Raw genomic sequence first — 19,449 nt, forward strand, 5'->3', positions numbered from 1 at the left:
TGTATGGTGTGAGAGAGTGGTCAAGTTTCATTCTTTTGCATGTATCTGTCCAATTTTCCCAGCACCGTTTATTGAAGAGACTGTCTTTTTTCCACTGGATGTTTTTTCCTGCTTTCTCAAAGATTAGTTGTCCAAAGAGCTGAATCCCTTCTGGGTTCTCTATTCTGTTCCATTGGTCGATGTGTCTGTTTTTGTGCCAGTACCATGCTGTCTTTGTGATCACAGCTTTGTAGTATAGCTTGAAATCCAGCAATGTGATGCCCTCAACTTTGTTTTTCCTTTTCAACAATTCATTCCTTGGTGATTCGGGGCCTTTTCTGGTTCCACACAAATTTAAGGGCTATTTGTTCCAATTTGCTCTATTCTTGATGAAGAATCTGCTGTCATCCTTAACTCTGCTGACCTGTACGCACTGTGTCTTCTTACTCTGACCTAGACTTTTTATTACCAGTTTTGAGCAATTTGATTATGATGGACTTTGGTGTCATTTTCTCCATGCAGCTTTTGCTTGAGGGTTTCCTGAGATTCTTAGATCTGTCAGTTTAGAACTGTCATCACATTTAGGAAATTTGGAACTCTTGATTCCTCCAAGATCTTTGTTGTTCCCTCCCCACCCAATTACATGTATACCATTTGGATTTGTCCCCAAACAAACTGATGTTCACTTTTTCCCCCAGTCTTTTAGATGATTCTGTTTCATTTTGAATAGTTGCTATTGGTATATCTTCAAGTTCATGATTTTTTTCTTCTTTGATGTCTAATCTGTTGGTATCCCATCCAGTATATTTTTCTTTATTTCATACTTCATAGATCTTTTTTAAAATATATTTTATATGTTCAATCTTTCTTCTAGCTTCTTGGACATATGAAATATAATTGTAACCATTAAATGCCCTTGTCTAGGAAGTCCATCATCTGTGCTATTTCTGTATCAGTTTTGACTGATTTTTTCCACCTCATTATGGTTCAGATATTTCTGCTTCTTTGTATGACTGGTAATTTTTGAGTGGATACAGAACAGTATGAATTTTATTAGTTTAGTGCTGGATTTTTTTTTAGCATAAACATTCTTGAACTCTGCTCTGGTATGCAGTTAAGTTACTTAAAAAATAGCTTAATTCTTTTATGTCTTGCTTTTCAGCTTTGTTAGCTCAAAAAAGCATTTAGTGTGGGCCTATTTTTCCCCACTTACTTCGGACATACTGAATAAGACAACATACTTCTGAATACTATATATTATGCCCAGTGAATTATGAGGTTTTCCACTCTGGCTGGTGGTAAAAGGAATTGTTCTGGACGCTGTGGGAGTCCTGGGGGTTATTAGTTCTAATCCTTTTGGGTTCTGTCTTTCCAAAGCCTCAGGTAATTCCTCACACACATGTGCTAATCAATCACAACTGTAGACTCAAGGGGGACTCACTACAGATATCCAGAGTATTCTCTCTCTTTCTCTCTCTCTCTCTCTCAGTACAGATATCCAGAGTATATTCTCCTCCCCCACACACCTCTATCTCTTCCTCTTCTCTCTCTCGCTAGCTTTGTCCTGTCTGGTACTCTGCCTTTAGCTGCCCCAGCCTCTCTGAGTCCCCATCGCCATCTTCTCAACTCAGGAAGCCCTCTGATCATTACCTGGATTTCCCCTTCCTCAGTACAGCCTGGAAACTATCTCAGGCAGTAAGCTGGGGGCAGTTCCAGGATTCACCCAGTCTGTTTCCCTTCTTTCAGGGACCCATGTCCTTCACTGCCTGAACCCAATGCCTTGAAAACCATCATTTCATATATTTTGTCTGGGGTTTTTTTGTAGTTATTTCAGGTAAATCTGGCCCATGTTACTTCACCTCGGCCAGAAGCAGAAATCCTGGTGTCCTGTTCTTGACACATAAAGATGAAATCAGACATCTGATTTCCATTCTACCAGCCAGCAAGAAGCGCCTCACAAAGCTCTGCACTCAGCTGCAGTGGTCTTCTTATAACCTCTGGCTTTTCTGGTTAATTATGTCCTCTTCTCTTGCTTGGTTGGGTCTTGCCCTAGTACTCTCTTTTCTTCCTTCTCTCCTTTCCTACATTTTTTCTTTTCTCTCTGGATTTTTCCCCCTTTGTGTCATCTTTCTCCTCTCCTTTCAGACATCCAGCAAACCTTCCCTGCCACTAGGCGACCTGCTCTAAGCTCATCTCCAGGGGTCAAGGATGAATGCATAAGACAAGCTCTGGTCTTCAATGAGCATTTAATTCTATTCTTTAAAATCAGGTCTGAAACCAATTAGGGGGTTAAAAACACTATCATTCAGCTTAGTGCAATAGATAGAGTGTACACTCTGGAACCAGATGATGTCACACCTCATTATTTGACTTTAAGCAAGCCCCTTGACTCTCAGTTTCCATGGTCAGAAATTTTTTTTTTTAAGATTTTATTTATTTATTTATTTATGTGACAGAGAGACAGCCAGTGAGAAAGGGAACACAGCAGGGGAGTGGGAGAGGAAGAAGCAGGCTCCCAGTGGAGGAGCCCAATGTGGGACTCGATCCCAGAACACCAGGATCATGCCCTGAGCTGAAGGCAGACGCTTAATGACTGCGCTACCCAGGCGCCCCAGAAATTTCTAATTTCTAATTTCTCACAAGACTGCGGTAAAGACTGAATGAGCTTGTGTTGGGGAAGTGCTCCTCACGGTTCTTGGTACATAGTAGGTATTCAATAAATATTGGTTTTTCTTTCCCTCTTCTGTCTTTTCCAAGAAAACAATGCTCTTTATAAACCCATGTTCTTTCCATTATATGGAAACAATAAAAAGTCATATAGGCCAAAATTCATGTTTGGTTCCATGACCATGAGTCTAAGTCATATGTACACTGAGTGCTCAGATAGAATAATGCAATTACCAGAGAGTTAAAAAGTAAAGCCCGTCATTTAAGGTGAGAGTTCATGTGACTCCACTTTGGCCAGAAGCACAGGTTTCCCCTCAGAGTTAACCCTTCCCCTGCCCCTCACATGGTGTGACACAATCACCAGGACTCATGACTGTTGGTTTCACGAATGCAACCAAAAAGCAGCAGCCTGAGGATGTTAGAGTCATGTGCCTTTGACAAATTGGTAACCTGAGGCATTTATTTATTTATCAGGTTCATTTAAAGCTACTATTCAAGAGAGTGCCTATGTGAGAGGAAATGAGGGAGGAAAGATTCTAACCAAAGCATGAAAAATGCCCCAAGTTGAGATGCATTTTTTTTTTTTTAATTCTGGAGAAACTGACCTTACGCTAACCTGCTATAAAGAGAGAAGCCAATCAGGCAGATTCCCAGGCCACGAAAGTTGCCACAGCAAAAGAGCCTAGGTCGGTAAAGGGAGGGCTTCAAAATATTGTCATGGTATCTCAAGGCGATGAGGATGTAAGTTGAAGTTTAAAGTCATAGTCTGCCTGCTCTATTTTCCCCCACAATTCCCTGCTTCCCTTCCTTCTACCATGGTCTGTTAGTCTTACTTCCCAAATGGGCCACTCACCTTTAAGCCTTTGCTCTTGCTCTCTCCCCATTGCCTGGAGCACCCCTCCTGCCTCTTCACTGGGTCAGCCCTGGTTCCTCGTTTTTTGTCGTTGCTGTTTTTTTAAGATTTTATTTATTTATTTGACACAGAGAGAGAGAGCACAAGCAGGGGGAGCAGCAGGCAGAGGGAGAAGCAGGCTCCCCACTGAGCAGGACCCTGGGATCAGGGCCCCAGCCAAAGGCAGCTGCTTAACCAACTGAGCCACCCAGGTGCCCAGTCCTGGTTCCTCCTTAAGCCCCAAGCACAAAGCTCCTCTCCAGGAAACTTCTGACTCCCTCACTTCTGCCCTCCAGGCTCCATTAAGTCTTCCCAGGGCTGCAGCCACTATAAAGTAGAAAAGGAAAGACTAGCACAGGCCAAGAAGGCAAATTTATCCAGCAGTTTCGTTCAACTTCTATGGAAAGATGGAATGAAGTCGTTTGAGATGCTAATCCCTAAACGGATTCTGAACCACAGAAAGATTTTCCCGTGGGATCAGAGTCTAGCCTCTACTTAGCAGCTTCACAATGGGGGAGTGGCTGGAATGAAATCCGGTCTGAAATGCCGGGTGTTAGGCGACACACGCAGGCAAAATATTACAGTTATACATAATAAAGTGGCCCCTGCTGAGTGCAACGCATACACCGATGCACAGGAAAAACGCCTTTTACAACCCCCGTTAACAGGCGCCTCCTCTTCTCTGTCCCCCGCTTTCATGACAGGTCAAACACAACTACCAGAAAACCGCACGGCAACATGACAAACATCATCACGGTTAAGAAGCCATTTTTTTCTTTTTGTTCTGGGGGTACAGAGATCTCACTGCAGGAAAACAGAGCCCGTGTGATTTGGTGTCAATTGAAACACGTGCATACGCTCCCAGCATACAAATGCAGGAGAAAAGAGCCACGGGCAGGAACTCACTGTGCAGACCGATCACTTGCGCATCCAATTAGGTGAGAGGAGAAATCAGAACATCCAATCACTTCACCTCATGTAGCCTAAGTTGTTCCTTCCCTCCCAAACCCATTTTCAGGATGAAGACCACCCTGACGGCACACAAGCCAATACTTCAGGGGGCACCTGCTGTACAGCTCGTCGTTCACGGCCGGAGTGGGACTCTTCCGCAGGACGCATCCTGCCGCCCATCAAGTACCTTATATGTAGTACACTTAGCTGTTTTCTCAGGAAAAAAAAAAATCGGCTGAGAAGGAGTTCTGTTTTCATTGTTTCAATAATTTTCAGGTGGGATTTTAAAACATGTTTCGCCAAGTGCTTGCTTATCATTCAAATTGGTCGTAAATTTGGGGTTATCAATTGTGCTGGTGTGAGTGACGTCACTGAGCAATAAACAAGGAGAGGATGGTATTTTTTAAGTCTTAATAAAGCCAGCGGACTGTACACTATTGGTTGTGAAACTGGACGGGAGCCCAACACATATGCGTAGCTCCCACTTCCCAATCTATTTACTTTATATCTTAAATAGCCCTCCCTACTTAAATGACGGTGAGTAATGGCCACCTACATTTTATGGCCAAGACAAAAGACAAGAGAAACCCTGTTGCTTCTCTATCATCCCATTGAATGGACTTGGTGGAAACCACAGCTGGTTTAGGACCAAACCTCTCACTATTGGTAAAAGGAAAGGTATATTCCCAGTATTCTGTCCAGGGCCTAATACAGAGTAGATCAAAATAAATACTAGTTGAATAAAAGCATAAATGAATTCATAAATATACTTTGCAAAATAAACTAGCACAAAGGGTCGGAAAAATTCACCACTAAGGACCTCTTCCCAAAGTCTTTCTGTTTTACTATGACGAAAACAAGCTCCCTCCCAAAAATATAAGTCTATTTCAATATCTGAGAAATCTATCAATGCAATATACCACAGGAGAAAAATCATATGATCATCTCAAAGTTGCAGAAATGTATCTCACCCCATTAGAAATAGAGAGGAATTTCCTTAAATTGATAAAAAAGTACATATTAAAAACCTATAGCAAACTCTGTAATTAATGGAAAAGCTACAGACATGTCCTGTGACTGGAAATAAGACCAGAAATGCCATTATCACTACTATTGCTTAACATAGTACCAGGGGTCCTGGCCTGTGCTTTAGGAGATGATATAAAAATAAAACATTAAGGATAAAAAAACAAACTGCTATTTGCAGGCAATATGTTCCTTACCAATTAAATACAACAGAATCAACAGATAAGCTATTAGAATCACCACGACCGTTCAGAAAGCTTCCTAAATACAAAATCACTTAAAAAAATTTAACAGCATTTTTCTACAATGGTGATAAACAACTAGAAAACACACTTCAAGAAAAAGCCATAATAGCTGCAAAAAAATTGCAATATATCTGGGAATTTACTTCAGAAATATACCAAATTTCTATGAAAAATATTTTTCAACTGTAACAAAGAACAGGAAAGAACATCTGAATAAATGGAGAAAACTTCTCTGCTTTCTAGGCAACTCCAAGTCAGGGACACAGACATCAGGCACTGCTGATAGGAACATAAAATGGTGCAGCCATTCCAGGGAGCCACCAAATTAGCTATAGTTACATCCTATGACACAGCAGTGTGGCTTTTTGTCATACATTCCAGAGACCTCATGCAAGTCCAGAAGGAGGCATGGGTAAGAACATTCATCACAGCACTGTTTGGGACATGGAGAGTTATGGGCAATCTAGGCATCCGCTCATGGGGGAATAGAGAAGCATAATGTGATGGATAGACTCCTCTGCGGTAAACTGTAGCAAGAGACTAACAGTACACCCAGCAACAATGCATAATACTGAGTGGGCAGGAAAAAAAAAGAAACAGAATGAGGTCAGTAGCATAATCCCATCTATGTAAATTAGAAAATGTGCTCACGAACAACAATACATACTTTCCAAGAACACGTGCTAATAAATAAACATATATAAACTACCTTAGCATGGTCGTCTGTGAGAGGGTGGTGGCTGGGCACAAAAGAGAGGAGTGGGCATAAGGAAAAACAATAATTAATTAAAAGAGAATCTTTATACTTACTGATGTTGACAATATGCCAGGAGATGAAGAACCTGGTCAAGTCTTGTATTTGAATTTGTATGTTCTTATTGCTTCTATTATATAGTATTTATGCTAGAATGTTTTTTAATAAATACCCCCCAAAATACTTTAAATTGTACCCGATTTCCTTCCAAAGAAAACAGACAAGTTGTACCAGAAAATTTCTAACTTCCTTTTCTTAAATACCGTAAAGAAAAAGTATCACCATCAGACCCTCTGCAAGAACATTTATGGCTATTTTTTTTTCAAATTAGTTTTCCTTAACCCACTCCAGAAAAGCTGTGAATGTTACAAATGGAATGGTAGCTATATAGAAAAGAGCAAGCGAACCAGACCAGAAGAGAGAGAATGGAGAGAGAACACAGCATAAGCTTGTGAGTAACAGAACTAAAAATGATAATTTTATCATTTCTTAACCAAATTAAAGATGTGCAAAATGGAAGGTACAGCTTGGCAGGAAGTACGGTTCTCTGAATTTGCCCGTTACTCTCGTAATCTCATATGTGCTAGTGTGACGTGGATTTGAAAGTCCTTCTTAGCCGATTCACAACCTGTGTGTGTCTCCTTTCTTCCCCTCGGGAACCCTGCCCTGTGCTGAGCTTGGAGCGCGGGTTGGGGACGTTTCCGGCTTGGCTGCCTGGCGGTTCCATCTGTGTTGCTCTACTCCCATCTACTGATAAGAGGCTGCTACTTCTCCAGGAGCGCTCCTCGACGCCCTCTCCAGTGTGGACCGCTACGGCAGGAGAATCTGGGGCTGTTGGAAGTCACTTGGTCTTGGAGATTATCTGCTCCGTGTGTGTGCCTGTTCTGAGGGTAATTAACAGTACCCTAGTTTACTGACTGGTGAGTTACTGTTTAATTTCACTTTGACAATCAAAGAAAAGACAAGCATCACTTGAAGCCGGTTCTTCTTTTCTTGAAGAGGGCTGTCAGTTTCATTAGCAAAAATAAATCACATTGTGTGGTAGTTTTCAAAGCACATTGTTACTATTCATGTGCTGATACATACCAGGGATTTTTGTTTGGGTTTGGTTCGTTGTAGGGTTTTCTGTTTGTTTTGGGGTTTTGGTTTTTGAATCACAAAGGATCCTTTTCCCACTGGCTTAAAGAGTGAGGTGTGCATTATAGCAAGTGAGGTGCTTTAAAGTGATTAAAGAAAGCATCATGGATGGGGCTCCCTGGCTGAGAGCAGAGGGGCATGGACTTGAGGGGTTCTTGAGTGCTGGGAGGATTTTTTGGGGATTCCATTAGAATGAAAAAGTGGGGAGAAACCGTATGTAATTTCACCAAATCATCCCATGAACCAGTGTTCAATTAAATATCAGTGATTTGAGAAAGAAATTAAGACAATTTTTTTTCAGGGGTAACTCTCCCTGCCCCACAAACCAAGAGTAGACGATTCGCCTTTAAGTTTGGTCTATGAGATTAGTTCATCTGAAAGAAATTAATTGTCAATTTTATCTTGATTCATCACAGCTCTTTAATCAAAGTCAATGCATCACCTCCCCTGATTACCCCTCCATCAAATGCTGACCTGGAAATCTCACACCAAGCTTCCCTGTGCAGGCTGGCTAATTAAGAACTTGGTTGTTCCACCTATAGCCTTGGAGAGAAGCGGATGGCAGGGCTGCCCCAAAGAGGTGGCCTCTTTATGGAGAAGGGTCCTGGAAAGAGGTCAGTGGTAATTACCAAGCAGCAGAACAGTCCATGTACGCGTTGGACATTATTGGTCCATAAAATGTCTGGAGATTTATAGCAGAAAACAGAAGTCGTGTGTGTTGAATGTCAAACTGAACTAAATTAGCCCAACGTGGTGAACTGGAGAATAGTGAGCCCTGCTGGGACCGTAGGGAGGAGCCCATGCAAAGGGCTTGGCCTTGGAGGAGGGGTACATATACCCAACTCTCCACCCAACAGCTGTGTGACTTGGCCAGATTACAGTAAGGTTGCATCCTGTGTTAGCCAAACAAGTTCAACTGCAGGAATCTGCTGTGAAAGGGAAAGAATTTAGATGGGAGGGGACTCTACCCACTGTCTCCCTCAGTAAGTGTCCCGGAGGAAGAGGCAGACAGCCCACGGAGCTCCGCCATCCCCAGTTCAGATATCTCTCCAATCCAGGAGATTCTTCACTGTTTTCATATACCTTACCCTGCCGATTGCAGGTCAACTGCTTTAACTGATGTTCAGTTGAAGAAATAATGGTTTAATCCAAAGCAAGAGGGAAAACAGTTGTGTTGCACTTATGGACGGTTGCATGTGTTGGTCTCCAGTGTAGTAATTCCTTGCAGGAATATCAGGGTGACTTGTCTGTATGGACGTGTCACTTCCATGCTGACCCCGGGCCCCAGCCCCACATGAGCTGCTTCTCCATTGCCTTCAACCTCACTATGCCTCTGTTTTCTCTCCCTAACTCAGAAATACTAGAAGTAGCTTTCTGTTGACATGGTCACTGACTCCTACCTTTTAGGCCATGTTTTTGTCATTGATGAAATTACCTGGTTGCATTTGACAGGCTCAAAGATCTCTTCCAGCCTCATCCTTGCTTAACACCTGTGGTCTGTCACCTATAATGTCATTTTTTTTTCCAGATCAGGCGTGTATGATTCTTCATGGAAATGTAGATATAGATAAGAATTGTGTTGGACTTAACCCTTGCACATTTTCAACAAAAATACTGCAGTCTCCCATCGGAGAAGAGGCTTGCCATACAGAGAACATTTGCTGACCTTTGTGTCAGGCATGGGGCCTTCTTTCAATGCTCATACCACCCCTTGAATGAGGTACTGGTATTATCCTTGATTATATGGATGAGGAAAAAAGGACAGAGAGAGCCTTTAAGAAATGTGCCCCCAGGCACCACAGCTCAGGGAGTGCTGGCCCTGGAATTAAACCTACTCTTTGAACCAGTGCACAGTGAGAATTTTCTCTTGATCAAAGTATTCAATGAAGCCATCTTTCCCATTTTCTTAGTCATAGGCTCAGAGCAGTGATATGCTTCAGTCCTACCTCCACTACTAAAAAGGAATTGAAAGGGTTTCTGGTTCCATATGGTGGCCTGAGTACACACATTATATTCATGTCCTCAAAAACTCCCATTGAAAATATAGTATTGATGTATGAAAGGAAATAAAATCCAATGTTTTTTAAAAAGTAAGAATGGAATGGTATGGCAATCAGCAAAATATAAACTTTTAAAAAGATTCGAGAAGACAAAAACTAGGTTGGTTAAAGCAGATATTGGGTAAGAAAAATTACAGTGGAAGTCGTGTGTGCTGTCTGCCATAGGAGGCACGGAAGATGATGGGAGGAGAGGTCAGAGCCAGTTTTCCTGAGATGAAGAAACTCAAGGAGCAGGAGGAAAATGGGGCGTGGGAGGAAGGGGTTGGTGGATCGATGCCCTCCCTCAAACACTGGGATTCTCTTGCTCAATTTTGAGGCTGCCGGAAGCAATGTTCATTAGCTCTAGGCTAAAACTAGAGGACTGTCCTCTAACAGCAAATGAATGCAGAGCCAGGAGAGAATAAGGGCTCGTAAGGTGGGTGATGCATCTCCACGGTGAAGCCCCGCCATATTGTAGTACGGCGGGCACAAGGTGGAGGGTGGTGTCAGCCTGCCTGCTCCCAGTCCACAGACCCTAAGGAGAAGCTGGTACAGAAACAGAAGTGATCAATATTCCGGGAAAGCCTAGCCAGCTGACTACACTTAATATATTTTTTCATTTGCCAATATGAACAGACAACCAAGAATCAGTGGCTATTTGAAGAAAACAAGTAGCATGAAAGAGAAAGTCCAAGATGAACAAATACAACTTTTAGCCCAGGCAAAAGACAATGTCAGAAAATAGAAGACAGCTGTCAGTATGCCAGGAAAAAAAAAAGTCCTACTTTATTGATCCATAAAACAAAAGCAGAAACATTCCAGGATTAAGTGAGTTCTTGCAAATTAAAAATATCATGATTGAACTTGAAACAAAAAAAGGACTGGAATATAAACTCAAAGAAATCTGTATAAAATTACTCAAAAAAGACAAAGAAAAGGAAAATATAAAAGAAAATAAGCATCATAGAAGATAAATCCATGAAACTTAATAGACACCTTTTTTAACGGAGAGGAGAAAAATAATCAAAACAATTAAAAATTAACAAAAAAAACACCCAGAAACTTTCTGATTGAAACATTCCACTGAATGTTAAGAAGGACAAATGGACGATTGTAAGGAACCTCAGAATGTCCAAAGAAACTGTCTTAAAAGCTACTAGAGAGATGGAAAAAATACTTTATTTACAAAGAAACAAGAATCAGATTGACAACAGACTTATCATCAGAAATATTAACTGCTAGGAAATAATGGAGAGATGCCTTAAGAGATATGAGAAGAAATATTTTTAAGGATCTACTTATTTCTTTGAGAGAGAAAGAAAGTGTGCAGGGGGAGGAGCAGAGAAAGAGGGAAAGAGAATCCTCAAGCAGACTCCCTGCTGAGTGGGGAGCCCAACACGGGGCTCGACCTCAGGACCTGAGATCATGACCTGAGCTGAAATCCAGAGTTAGACATTCAACTGAGCCACCCAGATGCCCCAAAACGAAATTACTTTAAACCTTAACTTCAACATCCATCCAAACTGTCAGGAATGGGTAAAATGGAGGCTTTTTTAGACATTAAAAAAAAAAGCTTTAAAAATTACTGAAAATATATTCTAGGAAAATGGGGAGGTAAAAGAAACAGAATGAAAGAAAAAATAAAATTTAATAAATAGAGGAACTAACTTAGGATAAAATAAAATGAACCCCTGGCACCCATGCTGTGTACGAAGCTAGAAACTGATCCAAAGAGAAAGGAAGTCATACCGTGCTTGGAAAAACGTAAGAAAATCAAAGTGATTCCCTTTCAACAATACGATGCAAAAGCTGAAATTTAATAGAAATGTGACAGAAGGGAAATATGTTTATCAGTAGGAAAAAAGAAAAGGAATTAGAAACTCCAGTAAACTAAAAACAATGCATGAAAAGAAGTACTCAAATAGAAAATAAGTTGAGAGAGCACACACTGCAGGTCAGCAAGAGTCACGTCCAATGATTGTGTTGTATGGTGAGCATAATATCCGGAGAAGTTGAATCGCTATGTCGTACACCTGAAGCTAATGTAACATTGTGTGTCAACTCTACTCAAATTAAACCTAAACCCATTTAGGTAAAATATGATAGATAGATAGATAGATAGATAGATAGATAGATAGATAGATAGATGATTGACTGAAAAATGACAGATAGATAGATAGATGATTGACTGATAGATGACAGACAGGTAGACAGATAGATGATAGATGACTGATAGATAGATGATAGATAGATAGATAGATAGATAGATAGATAGATAGATAGATAGATGATAGAAAGATAGATGATAGAGAGAGAGAAAACCACTGCCTAGAAATACAAATTCAAATGCAATTCTGTTTGGCATTTTTGTCTGTTTGCTAGCTCTCTGCAGTCATGCTGAGGCCCTGGCAGACAATGAACAGTACGGTATTTTGTTCCCAAATGAAAGGTGAGCGGAGCTCAGAGGCACCGCAAAACTCAGGCACATGGCGTTCAAGTTTAGCATATGTTCCTGACACCGTCAAGACTCAGCTCAATATTATAGTTAAGGTCCTTCCAACTTTAAAATGCTAAGTGCATATGCTTAGATTTTAAGCAGGCTATTTTTAGAGCACTAGAATGCTCCTGTCTAATTTTCCATAAATGTGGTTAGGTAGCAGCCGAGGTTCCAGTGTAGTGTTCTTTTAGTTATAAAGTTGCGGCAAGTCCTGTGTATCCAAATTCATTTTGTAATTACTATACTGATAAAGTATTGTTTTGAAAGGGCTTATGGGATGCAGAAAGAGGGAACTTCTGACTCCTGGGACCAACAACCCTCAGCCTCACCGCCAAGAAGGCTTTCCGCTATCGTGATAAAAAGGCAAGGAGTGTGCCTGTGCTTGACCAGCAAGCCCAGAGCAGGAACAAGATGGAAACATTGTCTCCAAGTCTCAACCACAGTTTTGTAGGTTTCTCTTATTTGCCCTGGGATGGGATTTGGTATCTGAGCTTCTGTTCTGCGCCTGGAGGGATTCTCAGTCTATGACCAGGTCATTCTCTCTGCCCCGCTCCTCTGTGCCCTTGATTTGGTCTCCATCTCTCTCAGTATCTTTTCTTTTTCCCTCCTCCTCCACACCCCCATCTCTTCCTCTGAATTGTCAATAGTATGTAAGCAAGAGTTATACTGATACACCTCATTCTTTGAAGAGTTTTATATTCATAATTATAACTTTTCATTTTATTCTCAAAAATAAATGAATAAACAAGTAAAGCAATCCTCGAGGCTGAGTTGCCTAACTTTTGTGATTTTTTTAAATTTAGAAGAACTCAGATTTGTAGAAAATTGCCAAGTGTACAAAGAGTCCCAAACACCCATACCCAGTTTCTCACACTGTTAATATCCTCCATTAATGTGCCAAATTTGTCACAATTAATGAACTAATACTGATACATTATTAACTAAAGTCCATACTTTATTCCAATTTCCTTAGTTTTTACTGTTCATTTTCTGTTCCAGGATCACACTGAGGATATCACATTTAGTCGTCCTATCTCCTTAGGTTTCTCTTGGCTGTGACTCAGAAAGTTTCTCAGACTTCCCTTGTTTCTGATGACTTTGGTAGTTTTGAGAAATATTGGCCCACCATTTTGTAGAATGTCCCTGAATCGTGATTTGTCTGCTGTTTTCCTCATGATTAAAGTTATGAGTTTGGGGAAGGAAGACCACAGAGGCAAAGTGCCATTCTCATTACACCACATCAAGGATATACACTATATCAACAGGACCTATCACTGTTGACCTTGAGGTAGTGTCGGTCAGGTTTCTACACTGTAAAGTTATCGTTACCCCTTTACATACTGTACTTTTGGGACGGAAGCCACTATGTGCAGCTTGAGTTGCCTTTTGGTTAGGCTTCTAGTTGACCTAATTTGTCCTGTGGGTCAGGAGATAGCAATACAAACTTCCGCATATAGGATTAAATAACACAGTGATAACATTTAGGTATTTGCACTGGAAAAAGACAGCCCCACAATTGTACGTTGTGCACAATGTGGGAAAATTGGAAGAAAAGGCTAATTCAAGGAAAAAGTAACTTAGTTTTAATTCTCAACCACCACTGATAACTATCAATTGACCCTTGTACTTGACGCAAATATCCTCGTATCTGTTCTACTTTGCAATCATCTTCAGATGACAATCCAAGTCTGAACAGCACGGTACCTTCCCTGAAGAGCTGTTGCTTTGGTCCCTAGAAGATTTTGGTCCAAACAGTCTCTGTTCTTTTTTTTTTTTTTTTAATTTCAATTCAATTAGCTAACATACAGTACATCATTAGTTTCAGATGTAGTGTTCAATAATAATTCATCAGTTGCGTATAACACCCAGTCAAGCAGTCTCTGTTCTGTGACAATCCCCAACCTCCTATCAGCACAGGTTGGTCCTGGGCATGAAGAGGGGCAGCAGAAAGATCTCTGAATGAGGAATCCTAGCTGCATCATTTAACACTATGCCTGGGCACCTTGGTTTACTGGATGCAATCTACTGGGGAAGTGTCTATATCACAGGATTTTTGTAAGCATCAACTCAAATAATATAGCCTGCTTCACAAACATGAATATTTAGCATAAAGATGAAGAACGAAAGGAGAACTAACCAAGAAAGAATCACAAGACTTCTACTGTTACTAAGGCATCCTGGACCCTTAGGCATCACCAATTCAGCATTGGGGACTTTCTATGGGCCCAGTGACTTGAAAGCCTCGTAACTGCCCGACAAGATGGAGATAATGATGATGATGATGATGATGATGGTTCCCACTTTATAGATGAGCATGCTGAGGCCAATGGAGGCCAAAGGTCACAATGCTAAATCTCGAATCCTGGTCTTGTTTCCTGGAGTCCTTCTATTTAACACTCCTGAGCATTTTGTTCCTGCTGATAGCGTTCACCAAGTGAATGAACACAAGCAACCACTGTAGGTGGGGATTTCCATGGTGTTAACACTACCCATATTTTGCCATCAGGTACTCAGACCTGTTGGACCTAACCAGGCTTTTAGAAGCGTATCTATTCAAATCCAGGAAAGCTACTGTTGGCTTTCTGCATAATATCAAAAAGCTGGTGCAACTGATTTTTTTTTTTTCCTATGCATTTCAAACAGTTGTTTGAATTCAGAATGTAGGCGGCTTTCATTACCAAGTGTTTAGCTGTTAATTCTGAGGTTCAGGGCACCCAGTTGACTGTGTCTGGGTGAGAGATGCAGAATTAAACATGACCAAAAGAAATGCTCCATGCATCTTCCATGCTGGGAAGATCATGACCCTGGAAACACCAGCCTAACCTCCTAGAAGGATGGCCTGATGGAGACGCAGAAAACTAGGCCATCAAAATCCCCAGACTGTACCCAACCTTGGCTACTATCACTGCAGCATCACTACCGGCCAGACTGATGAGCCTGAAAAGGAAGACAACGAGTCACAGACGTGCCAGAGGAGACCAGTACATGCATCTTTCTCAACTCTAAACTCTACTCTAATCTCTAAAGCCAGTGGCCACATTAGAAGCTTAAAATCAGCCATGGCGAGAGTATTCACACCACAGCAATCAGAAAATACTACACATCAGGGTTTTTCCAGACCCCCTTACCATCAGAAAGCTTATTAAACACTTAGCACCATACCACTGGTTTGAATTCAGAGTCTTGGCAGTTTGTAATGTGGCCTCATCAGGTTTGCCTTTCCTGTGCCTCGTAGATACAGCTTGAGACACTGGTTTCCTGTACATTCTATCCAGCAAGTTAGTCACTCGGCAAAAGTGTGCTGAGCCCTTACTGTACACCTTGCCACACACCAGATAGGTTTGATTGAGCCATGGTTGTATTAATCAAAATGCCATAGAAAGGTCTAGTGTCCTGGGAAAGACTCCAATGCACACAGGCCCCCAGTCTCCCCGCAGTGGAGGCTGTATGCTGAGATGTGCGTGGGCTGCCGCTCAGCCCACTGATTTATTTTGGGCAACCAAACAATACTACATGACTAAATGCTTTTCAGATATATTTTTTTAAGCCACCGTTAAGGGGATACACTGACTGTAGGGGATTCAAGGGTAAATTGGGAGACTGACCTTTGAGGGATTCATATTTTACAATGGGAAATGCAGAACGGACCTGATCACCTTTTATGCAAAATAAAAAGTCACAGGCTCCCACAGAGAACACAGATAACATGTCCTGTGGGTTCTGAGTGTAAGACATCCCCATCCCCTCTACTTGGTGGTGAGAGAAGTCAGGAAGGCTCTCACCTGAACCAGGGGCAAACTCCCACAAGAAGGGGTCCTTTCCTAGGGCTAGTACAGAAACAAAAAGTAAAAGGAAAAAAGGAGAAAATGGACCACAGAGAGGAAAATGCCCTCTGATGGTGAGACTATCAGCCCCAATTGTGATCATTTCCACATCAAACATAATCAATATTTAATAGCATCAGTTTCATACAAGAACGCTCAGCATGAATTTTTCCCTCCCTCCTGAAACCAACGGGGCCAAGAATTAAGAATATTTGGCACACCTGTGCCTCTCGATCACCATCCCAGATCTAAGATGTTTCTAGAACCGGAAGGAAAGAAGGCAGTCGGAGCTAACGCAGATCACAAAGGCGAGCTAGAAGGTCCAGGGTAATCTCGGGAGGCCGTTGTCTCTCGTGTGCCACCGTCTCTCCAGGGGAGGATTTTTGGAGGCCCCCTTCCTGAACCGACGACCCGGTGGATGGCAGTTGGGCCAGTGCAAAGTCAGCCACAGTGGAAGTCACTGTTCAGTACACTCCTATGCTGGCCCCAGGGTCTTCATGCAGCTTCAGAGCAAACACTAAGGACAGAGAATCTGAATGGACATCTGAATTACTATTACGCCATCTGAATTGTTGTGACCTCTCTGGACCCCAGTCCTCTCATATGAAAAGTAGAGGGTCGGATTAAACAATCTGTAAGGCATTGCCCAGGGCTGACAATACGGCGTATTTCTTCTGTTTTCTTCAAAGTGACAATTGTTCAGTTGCTCTCCACACTCATTGTCCAATTAACTAGTAAAGTTGTAAACGTTCACATTCATTCAACAAAGCACCTCTGAGGGAAGCAGTATTTAAATCAACTTATATAGTTTTTTAAAAATCAGAAAGGTATTTGCCCCCTCCTCGGTGGCATTCTCTTGACCCCACTGTAGTTTCTGCTTACCCACTGTTCTTGAATGCCTTTAGCCATTCCTCAAATAGCCATTGCTTTGCTAGATTATCATAACTCACAGGGAATAGCCAGATGTCCTCTGAGCCATTGGTCCGAAATGACGGTAATATTTTATGAAGGGCATTGACAAGCAACATGTTTCTGAATTTCATTTAGCATATTGAGCTTAAACAGGGAGAAGTGGAAGTCCACTTGACCTCCAAGATTACCCAAGGAGAAGAGAGAAGAATGATCATATGTTGAGGACTCGCTAAGTGCTGGAGAGTATAATACACGCTTTGTACATGTTATCTATTCATTTATTTAAAAAACCAAGGGTGGACACAATGATATTCAAAAGCAGTCCCCTGGTCCTTAAAGTTGCGGGCAATGTCATGTGATAAATGCTACGATCTGGGTAAATACCACTTGGTCAGTAAACACTGGCAAGAAACAGACGTGAAGAATAATTCAGAATGAAAGATGGGGACAGAGATGCATTCCAGGTAAAGGACTGGAAGTAGAGAAAAAATAAAAATAAAAATCCATCCATTTTTAAATAATGTCTGATGTGATAGAACAGTTTATAAATATTCATATAGGCCACTGGCCTTCCAAGGTTTTCCATAGCCACTTCTGCTCAATTATTGGTACGTTTTCAAATTGGGCTTAGAGTCACTTGACTTTTTCATTTTAACCATCTACAACTAGCAGGGCACTTTTATATACATTTTCACACTCGATCCCCCGGCAGCTGTGTAAGAGTAAGAGGAAGGGAACAAGCCTTCGTCTACTGCAGAGTGTGTGCCAACCATACAGGAGCTTTATAGACCTTATTTCATTTCATCCCATCCTCAATTCAACATTGAATAAAGGTAATATTATTCCCATTTTACAGAAGGGGAAACAGAGACTCAGCAAGGTGAGCTGCATAATCAGGGTCACAGAGGACAAAACCAAGCTCCAGATACTCTAGTCCTAGTGGCCCTACAAGACAAGGGCTGCCCCAAAGGCATGATGGCCACCTTGAGAAGTAATGAGATCCCGCTCACCAGAAGTGCTTCAGCCGAGGCTGAGCATGGGGTGGGCATCAATGAATTACAGAAAAGATGTCTCCCTTAGGAAGAAGTCTGGAGGAGATGGTCTCTCAGATCCTTTCCAGCTTTCCAATTTGTTGGATTGATGACCCCAGTGGTCACTAGGACTATTCACAAACATTCCAGTTCTTTTCTCTTTCTGGGCATCTGGAAGGTAGTTATGTCAAATGCCTTGTTTTGGCCAATGGAACGTGTGTGTGTGTGTGTGTGTGTGTGTGTGTGTGTGTGTGTGTGTGTCTTAAAGCAAAGCTTAAGAGTGGGGCACAACTCACCTTGCTCCAACTCTCTCACTTGAGTGGTCCTGAAGGCAAGTGTTGGGAAGGGGTTTCTTTCAGCTTAGGTCTCAATAATTCCAAAGAGCAGAGTCCCCCGCTAGCCCGCAGTGGACACGTAGTATGAGAAGAATTAAACTCTGGTGTTTTTAAGTAACTGAGAGTGGGGTTCTTTATTGCTTTGGTGTAACCCAGCGTATCCTGGCTCATATGGTAGCATTTTAGATCTGAACTCTTGAGAGTCAACCTCTAGAACTGACCTCCTGCGTTACTGAGTTGAGGGGGTGGGGCAGTGCAGCAGGGATAAGCAAGTGACATGGACCAAAGGCAACCCTTTCTCAGTTGAGAGTATGAGAAGTGAGAAGAAAGAAATGTAGCGGAGGCGGGATCTCTCCATTCAAGGAGCAGCATTATTCCTGGCAATCACTTGGGCACAAAATCCAGTAATTTACCACTGCTGCATTCTCTTGTCTCCCAAGAGGAAAGCAGAGGGCTTTCTTTCTAGAAAAACACTGACCTTTTCTATCACGCAGACAGACTAGCAGCAATTTAACAATGATTCCTGTAGTTCATCCCCCAGGACATCGGCTGTGCAAGGGAGAGTATCGATTTTTATCTTTTTAAAAAAGAAACTTGCTAAAATAAGCACAGTGGCAATGTTTTGTGTTTTGTTGTTGCTTGTTGTTGTTGTTGTTTTAACTTAGAAGCAGGTTGAATTTTTTTGAAAATAAAGAATGAATTCCAGCATCAGGATTAGATGAAAGGATGGAAATGTTTGGGCTTTCACACAGCAAATCCACCAAGAATAACAGAGCACCGCTTTACCTTTGTAAACCGGGACAACCAATGCTGTAAGTAGAGATGCGCTTTGGTCTCTTAATGAGCTTCACATCACATCTGCATCTCGGGCCGTTCCAGCAGGCCAGGAGCTGTACTGGGAAAACAGGTCATCTGGAGGCATGGGTGGACCACCTGGTCTTCCCAAGTGTCTAGCCCAAGGCTCGGGCACAGCCAGTGAGGAGGACAGCAAAGGCAGAGACCCTTGTAGCACCGGAGGCGTTCAAGCGAAAAAGGGGCATCCAGATGACAGAGCTCTCAACGGAGTTTCTAGGGGAGACCAACCCCCTGTCTACTCCTTTAATCCCTGCCATTAAACTCGCAGTAAAAAAAAAAAAAAATAAAAGGGTTCCAAAGTAGCA

General features: G+C 41.9%; 1 protein-coding gene and 1 long non-coding RNA gene across 6 annotated transcripts in view; one reads left to right on the top strand and one right to left on the bottom strand.

The window, feature by feature from the left end:
• LOC105239715 overlaps nt 1–12,943 on the top strand; it is a 17,182-nt gene extending 4,239 nt beyond the window's left edge. The window contains exons 2-7 of one of the 5 annotated variants that reach the window (XR_002143695.2): nt 4,243–4,765; nt 6,846–6,965; nt 7,291–7,434; nt 8,068–8,265; nt 9,180–9,371; nt 12,455–12,943. This is a non-coding gene — a long non-coding RNA (uncharacterized LOC105239715). Of the gene's footprint in view, nt 1–4,242; nt 4,766–6,845; nt 7,435–8,067; nt 8,266–9,179; nt 9,372–12,454 lie in introns of all 5 variants that reach the window. The other 4 variants (XR_004627721.1, XR_004627722.1, XR_002143694.2 and 1 more) reach the window with 4 other exon arrangements.
• Nucleotides 1–19,449, bottom strand: part of FAM169B (family with sequence similarity 169 member B) — a 377,511-nt gene that overhangs the window by 40,019 nt on the left and 318,043 nt on the right. The gene's annotated exons all lie outside the window — the stretch shown is intronic.

Source organism: Ailuropoda melanoleuca, chromosome 9, assembly GCF_002007445.2.
Source record: "Ailuropoda melanoleuca isolate Jingjing chromosome 9, ASM200744v2, whole genome shotgun sequence".
NCBI classification, from domain to species: Eukaryota; Metazoa; Chordata; class Mammalia; order Carnivora; family Ursidae; genus Ailuropoda; species Ailuropoda melanoleuca.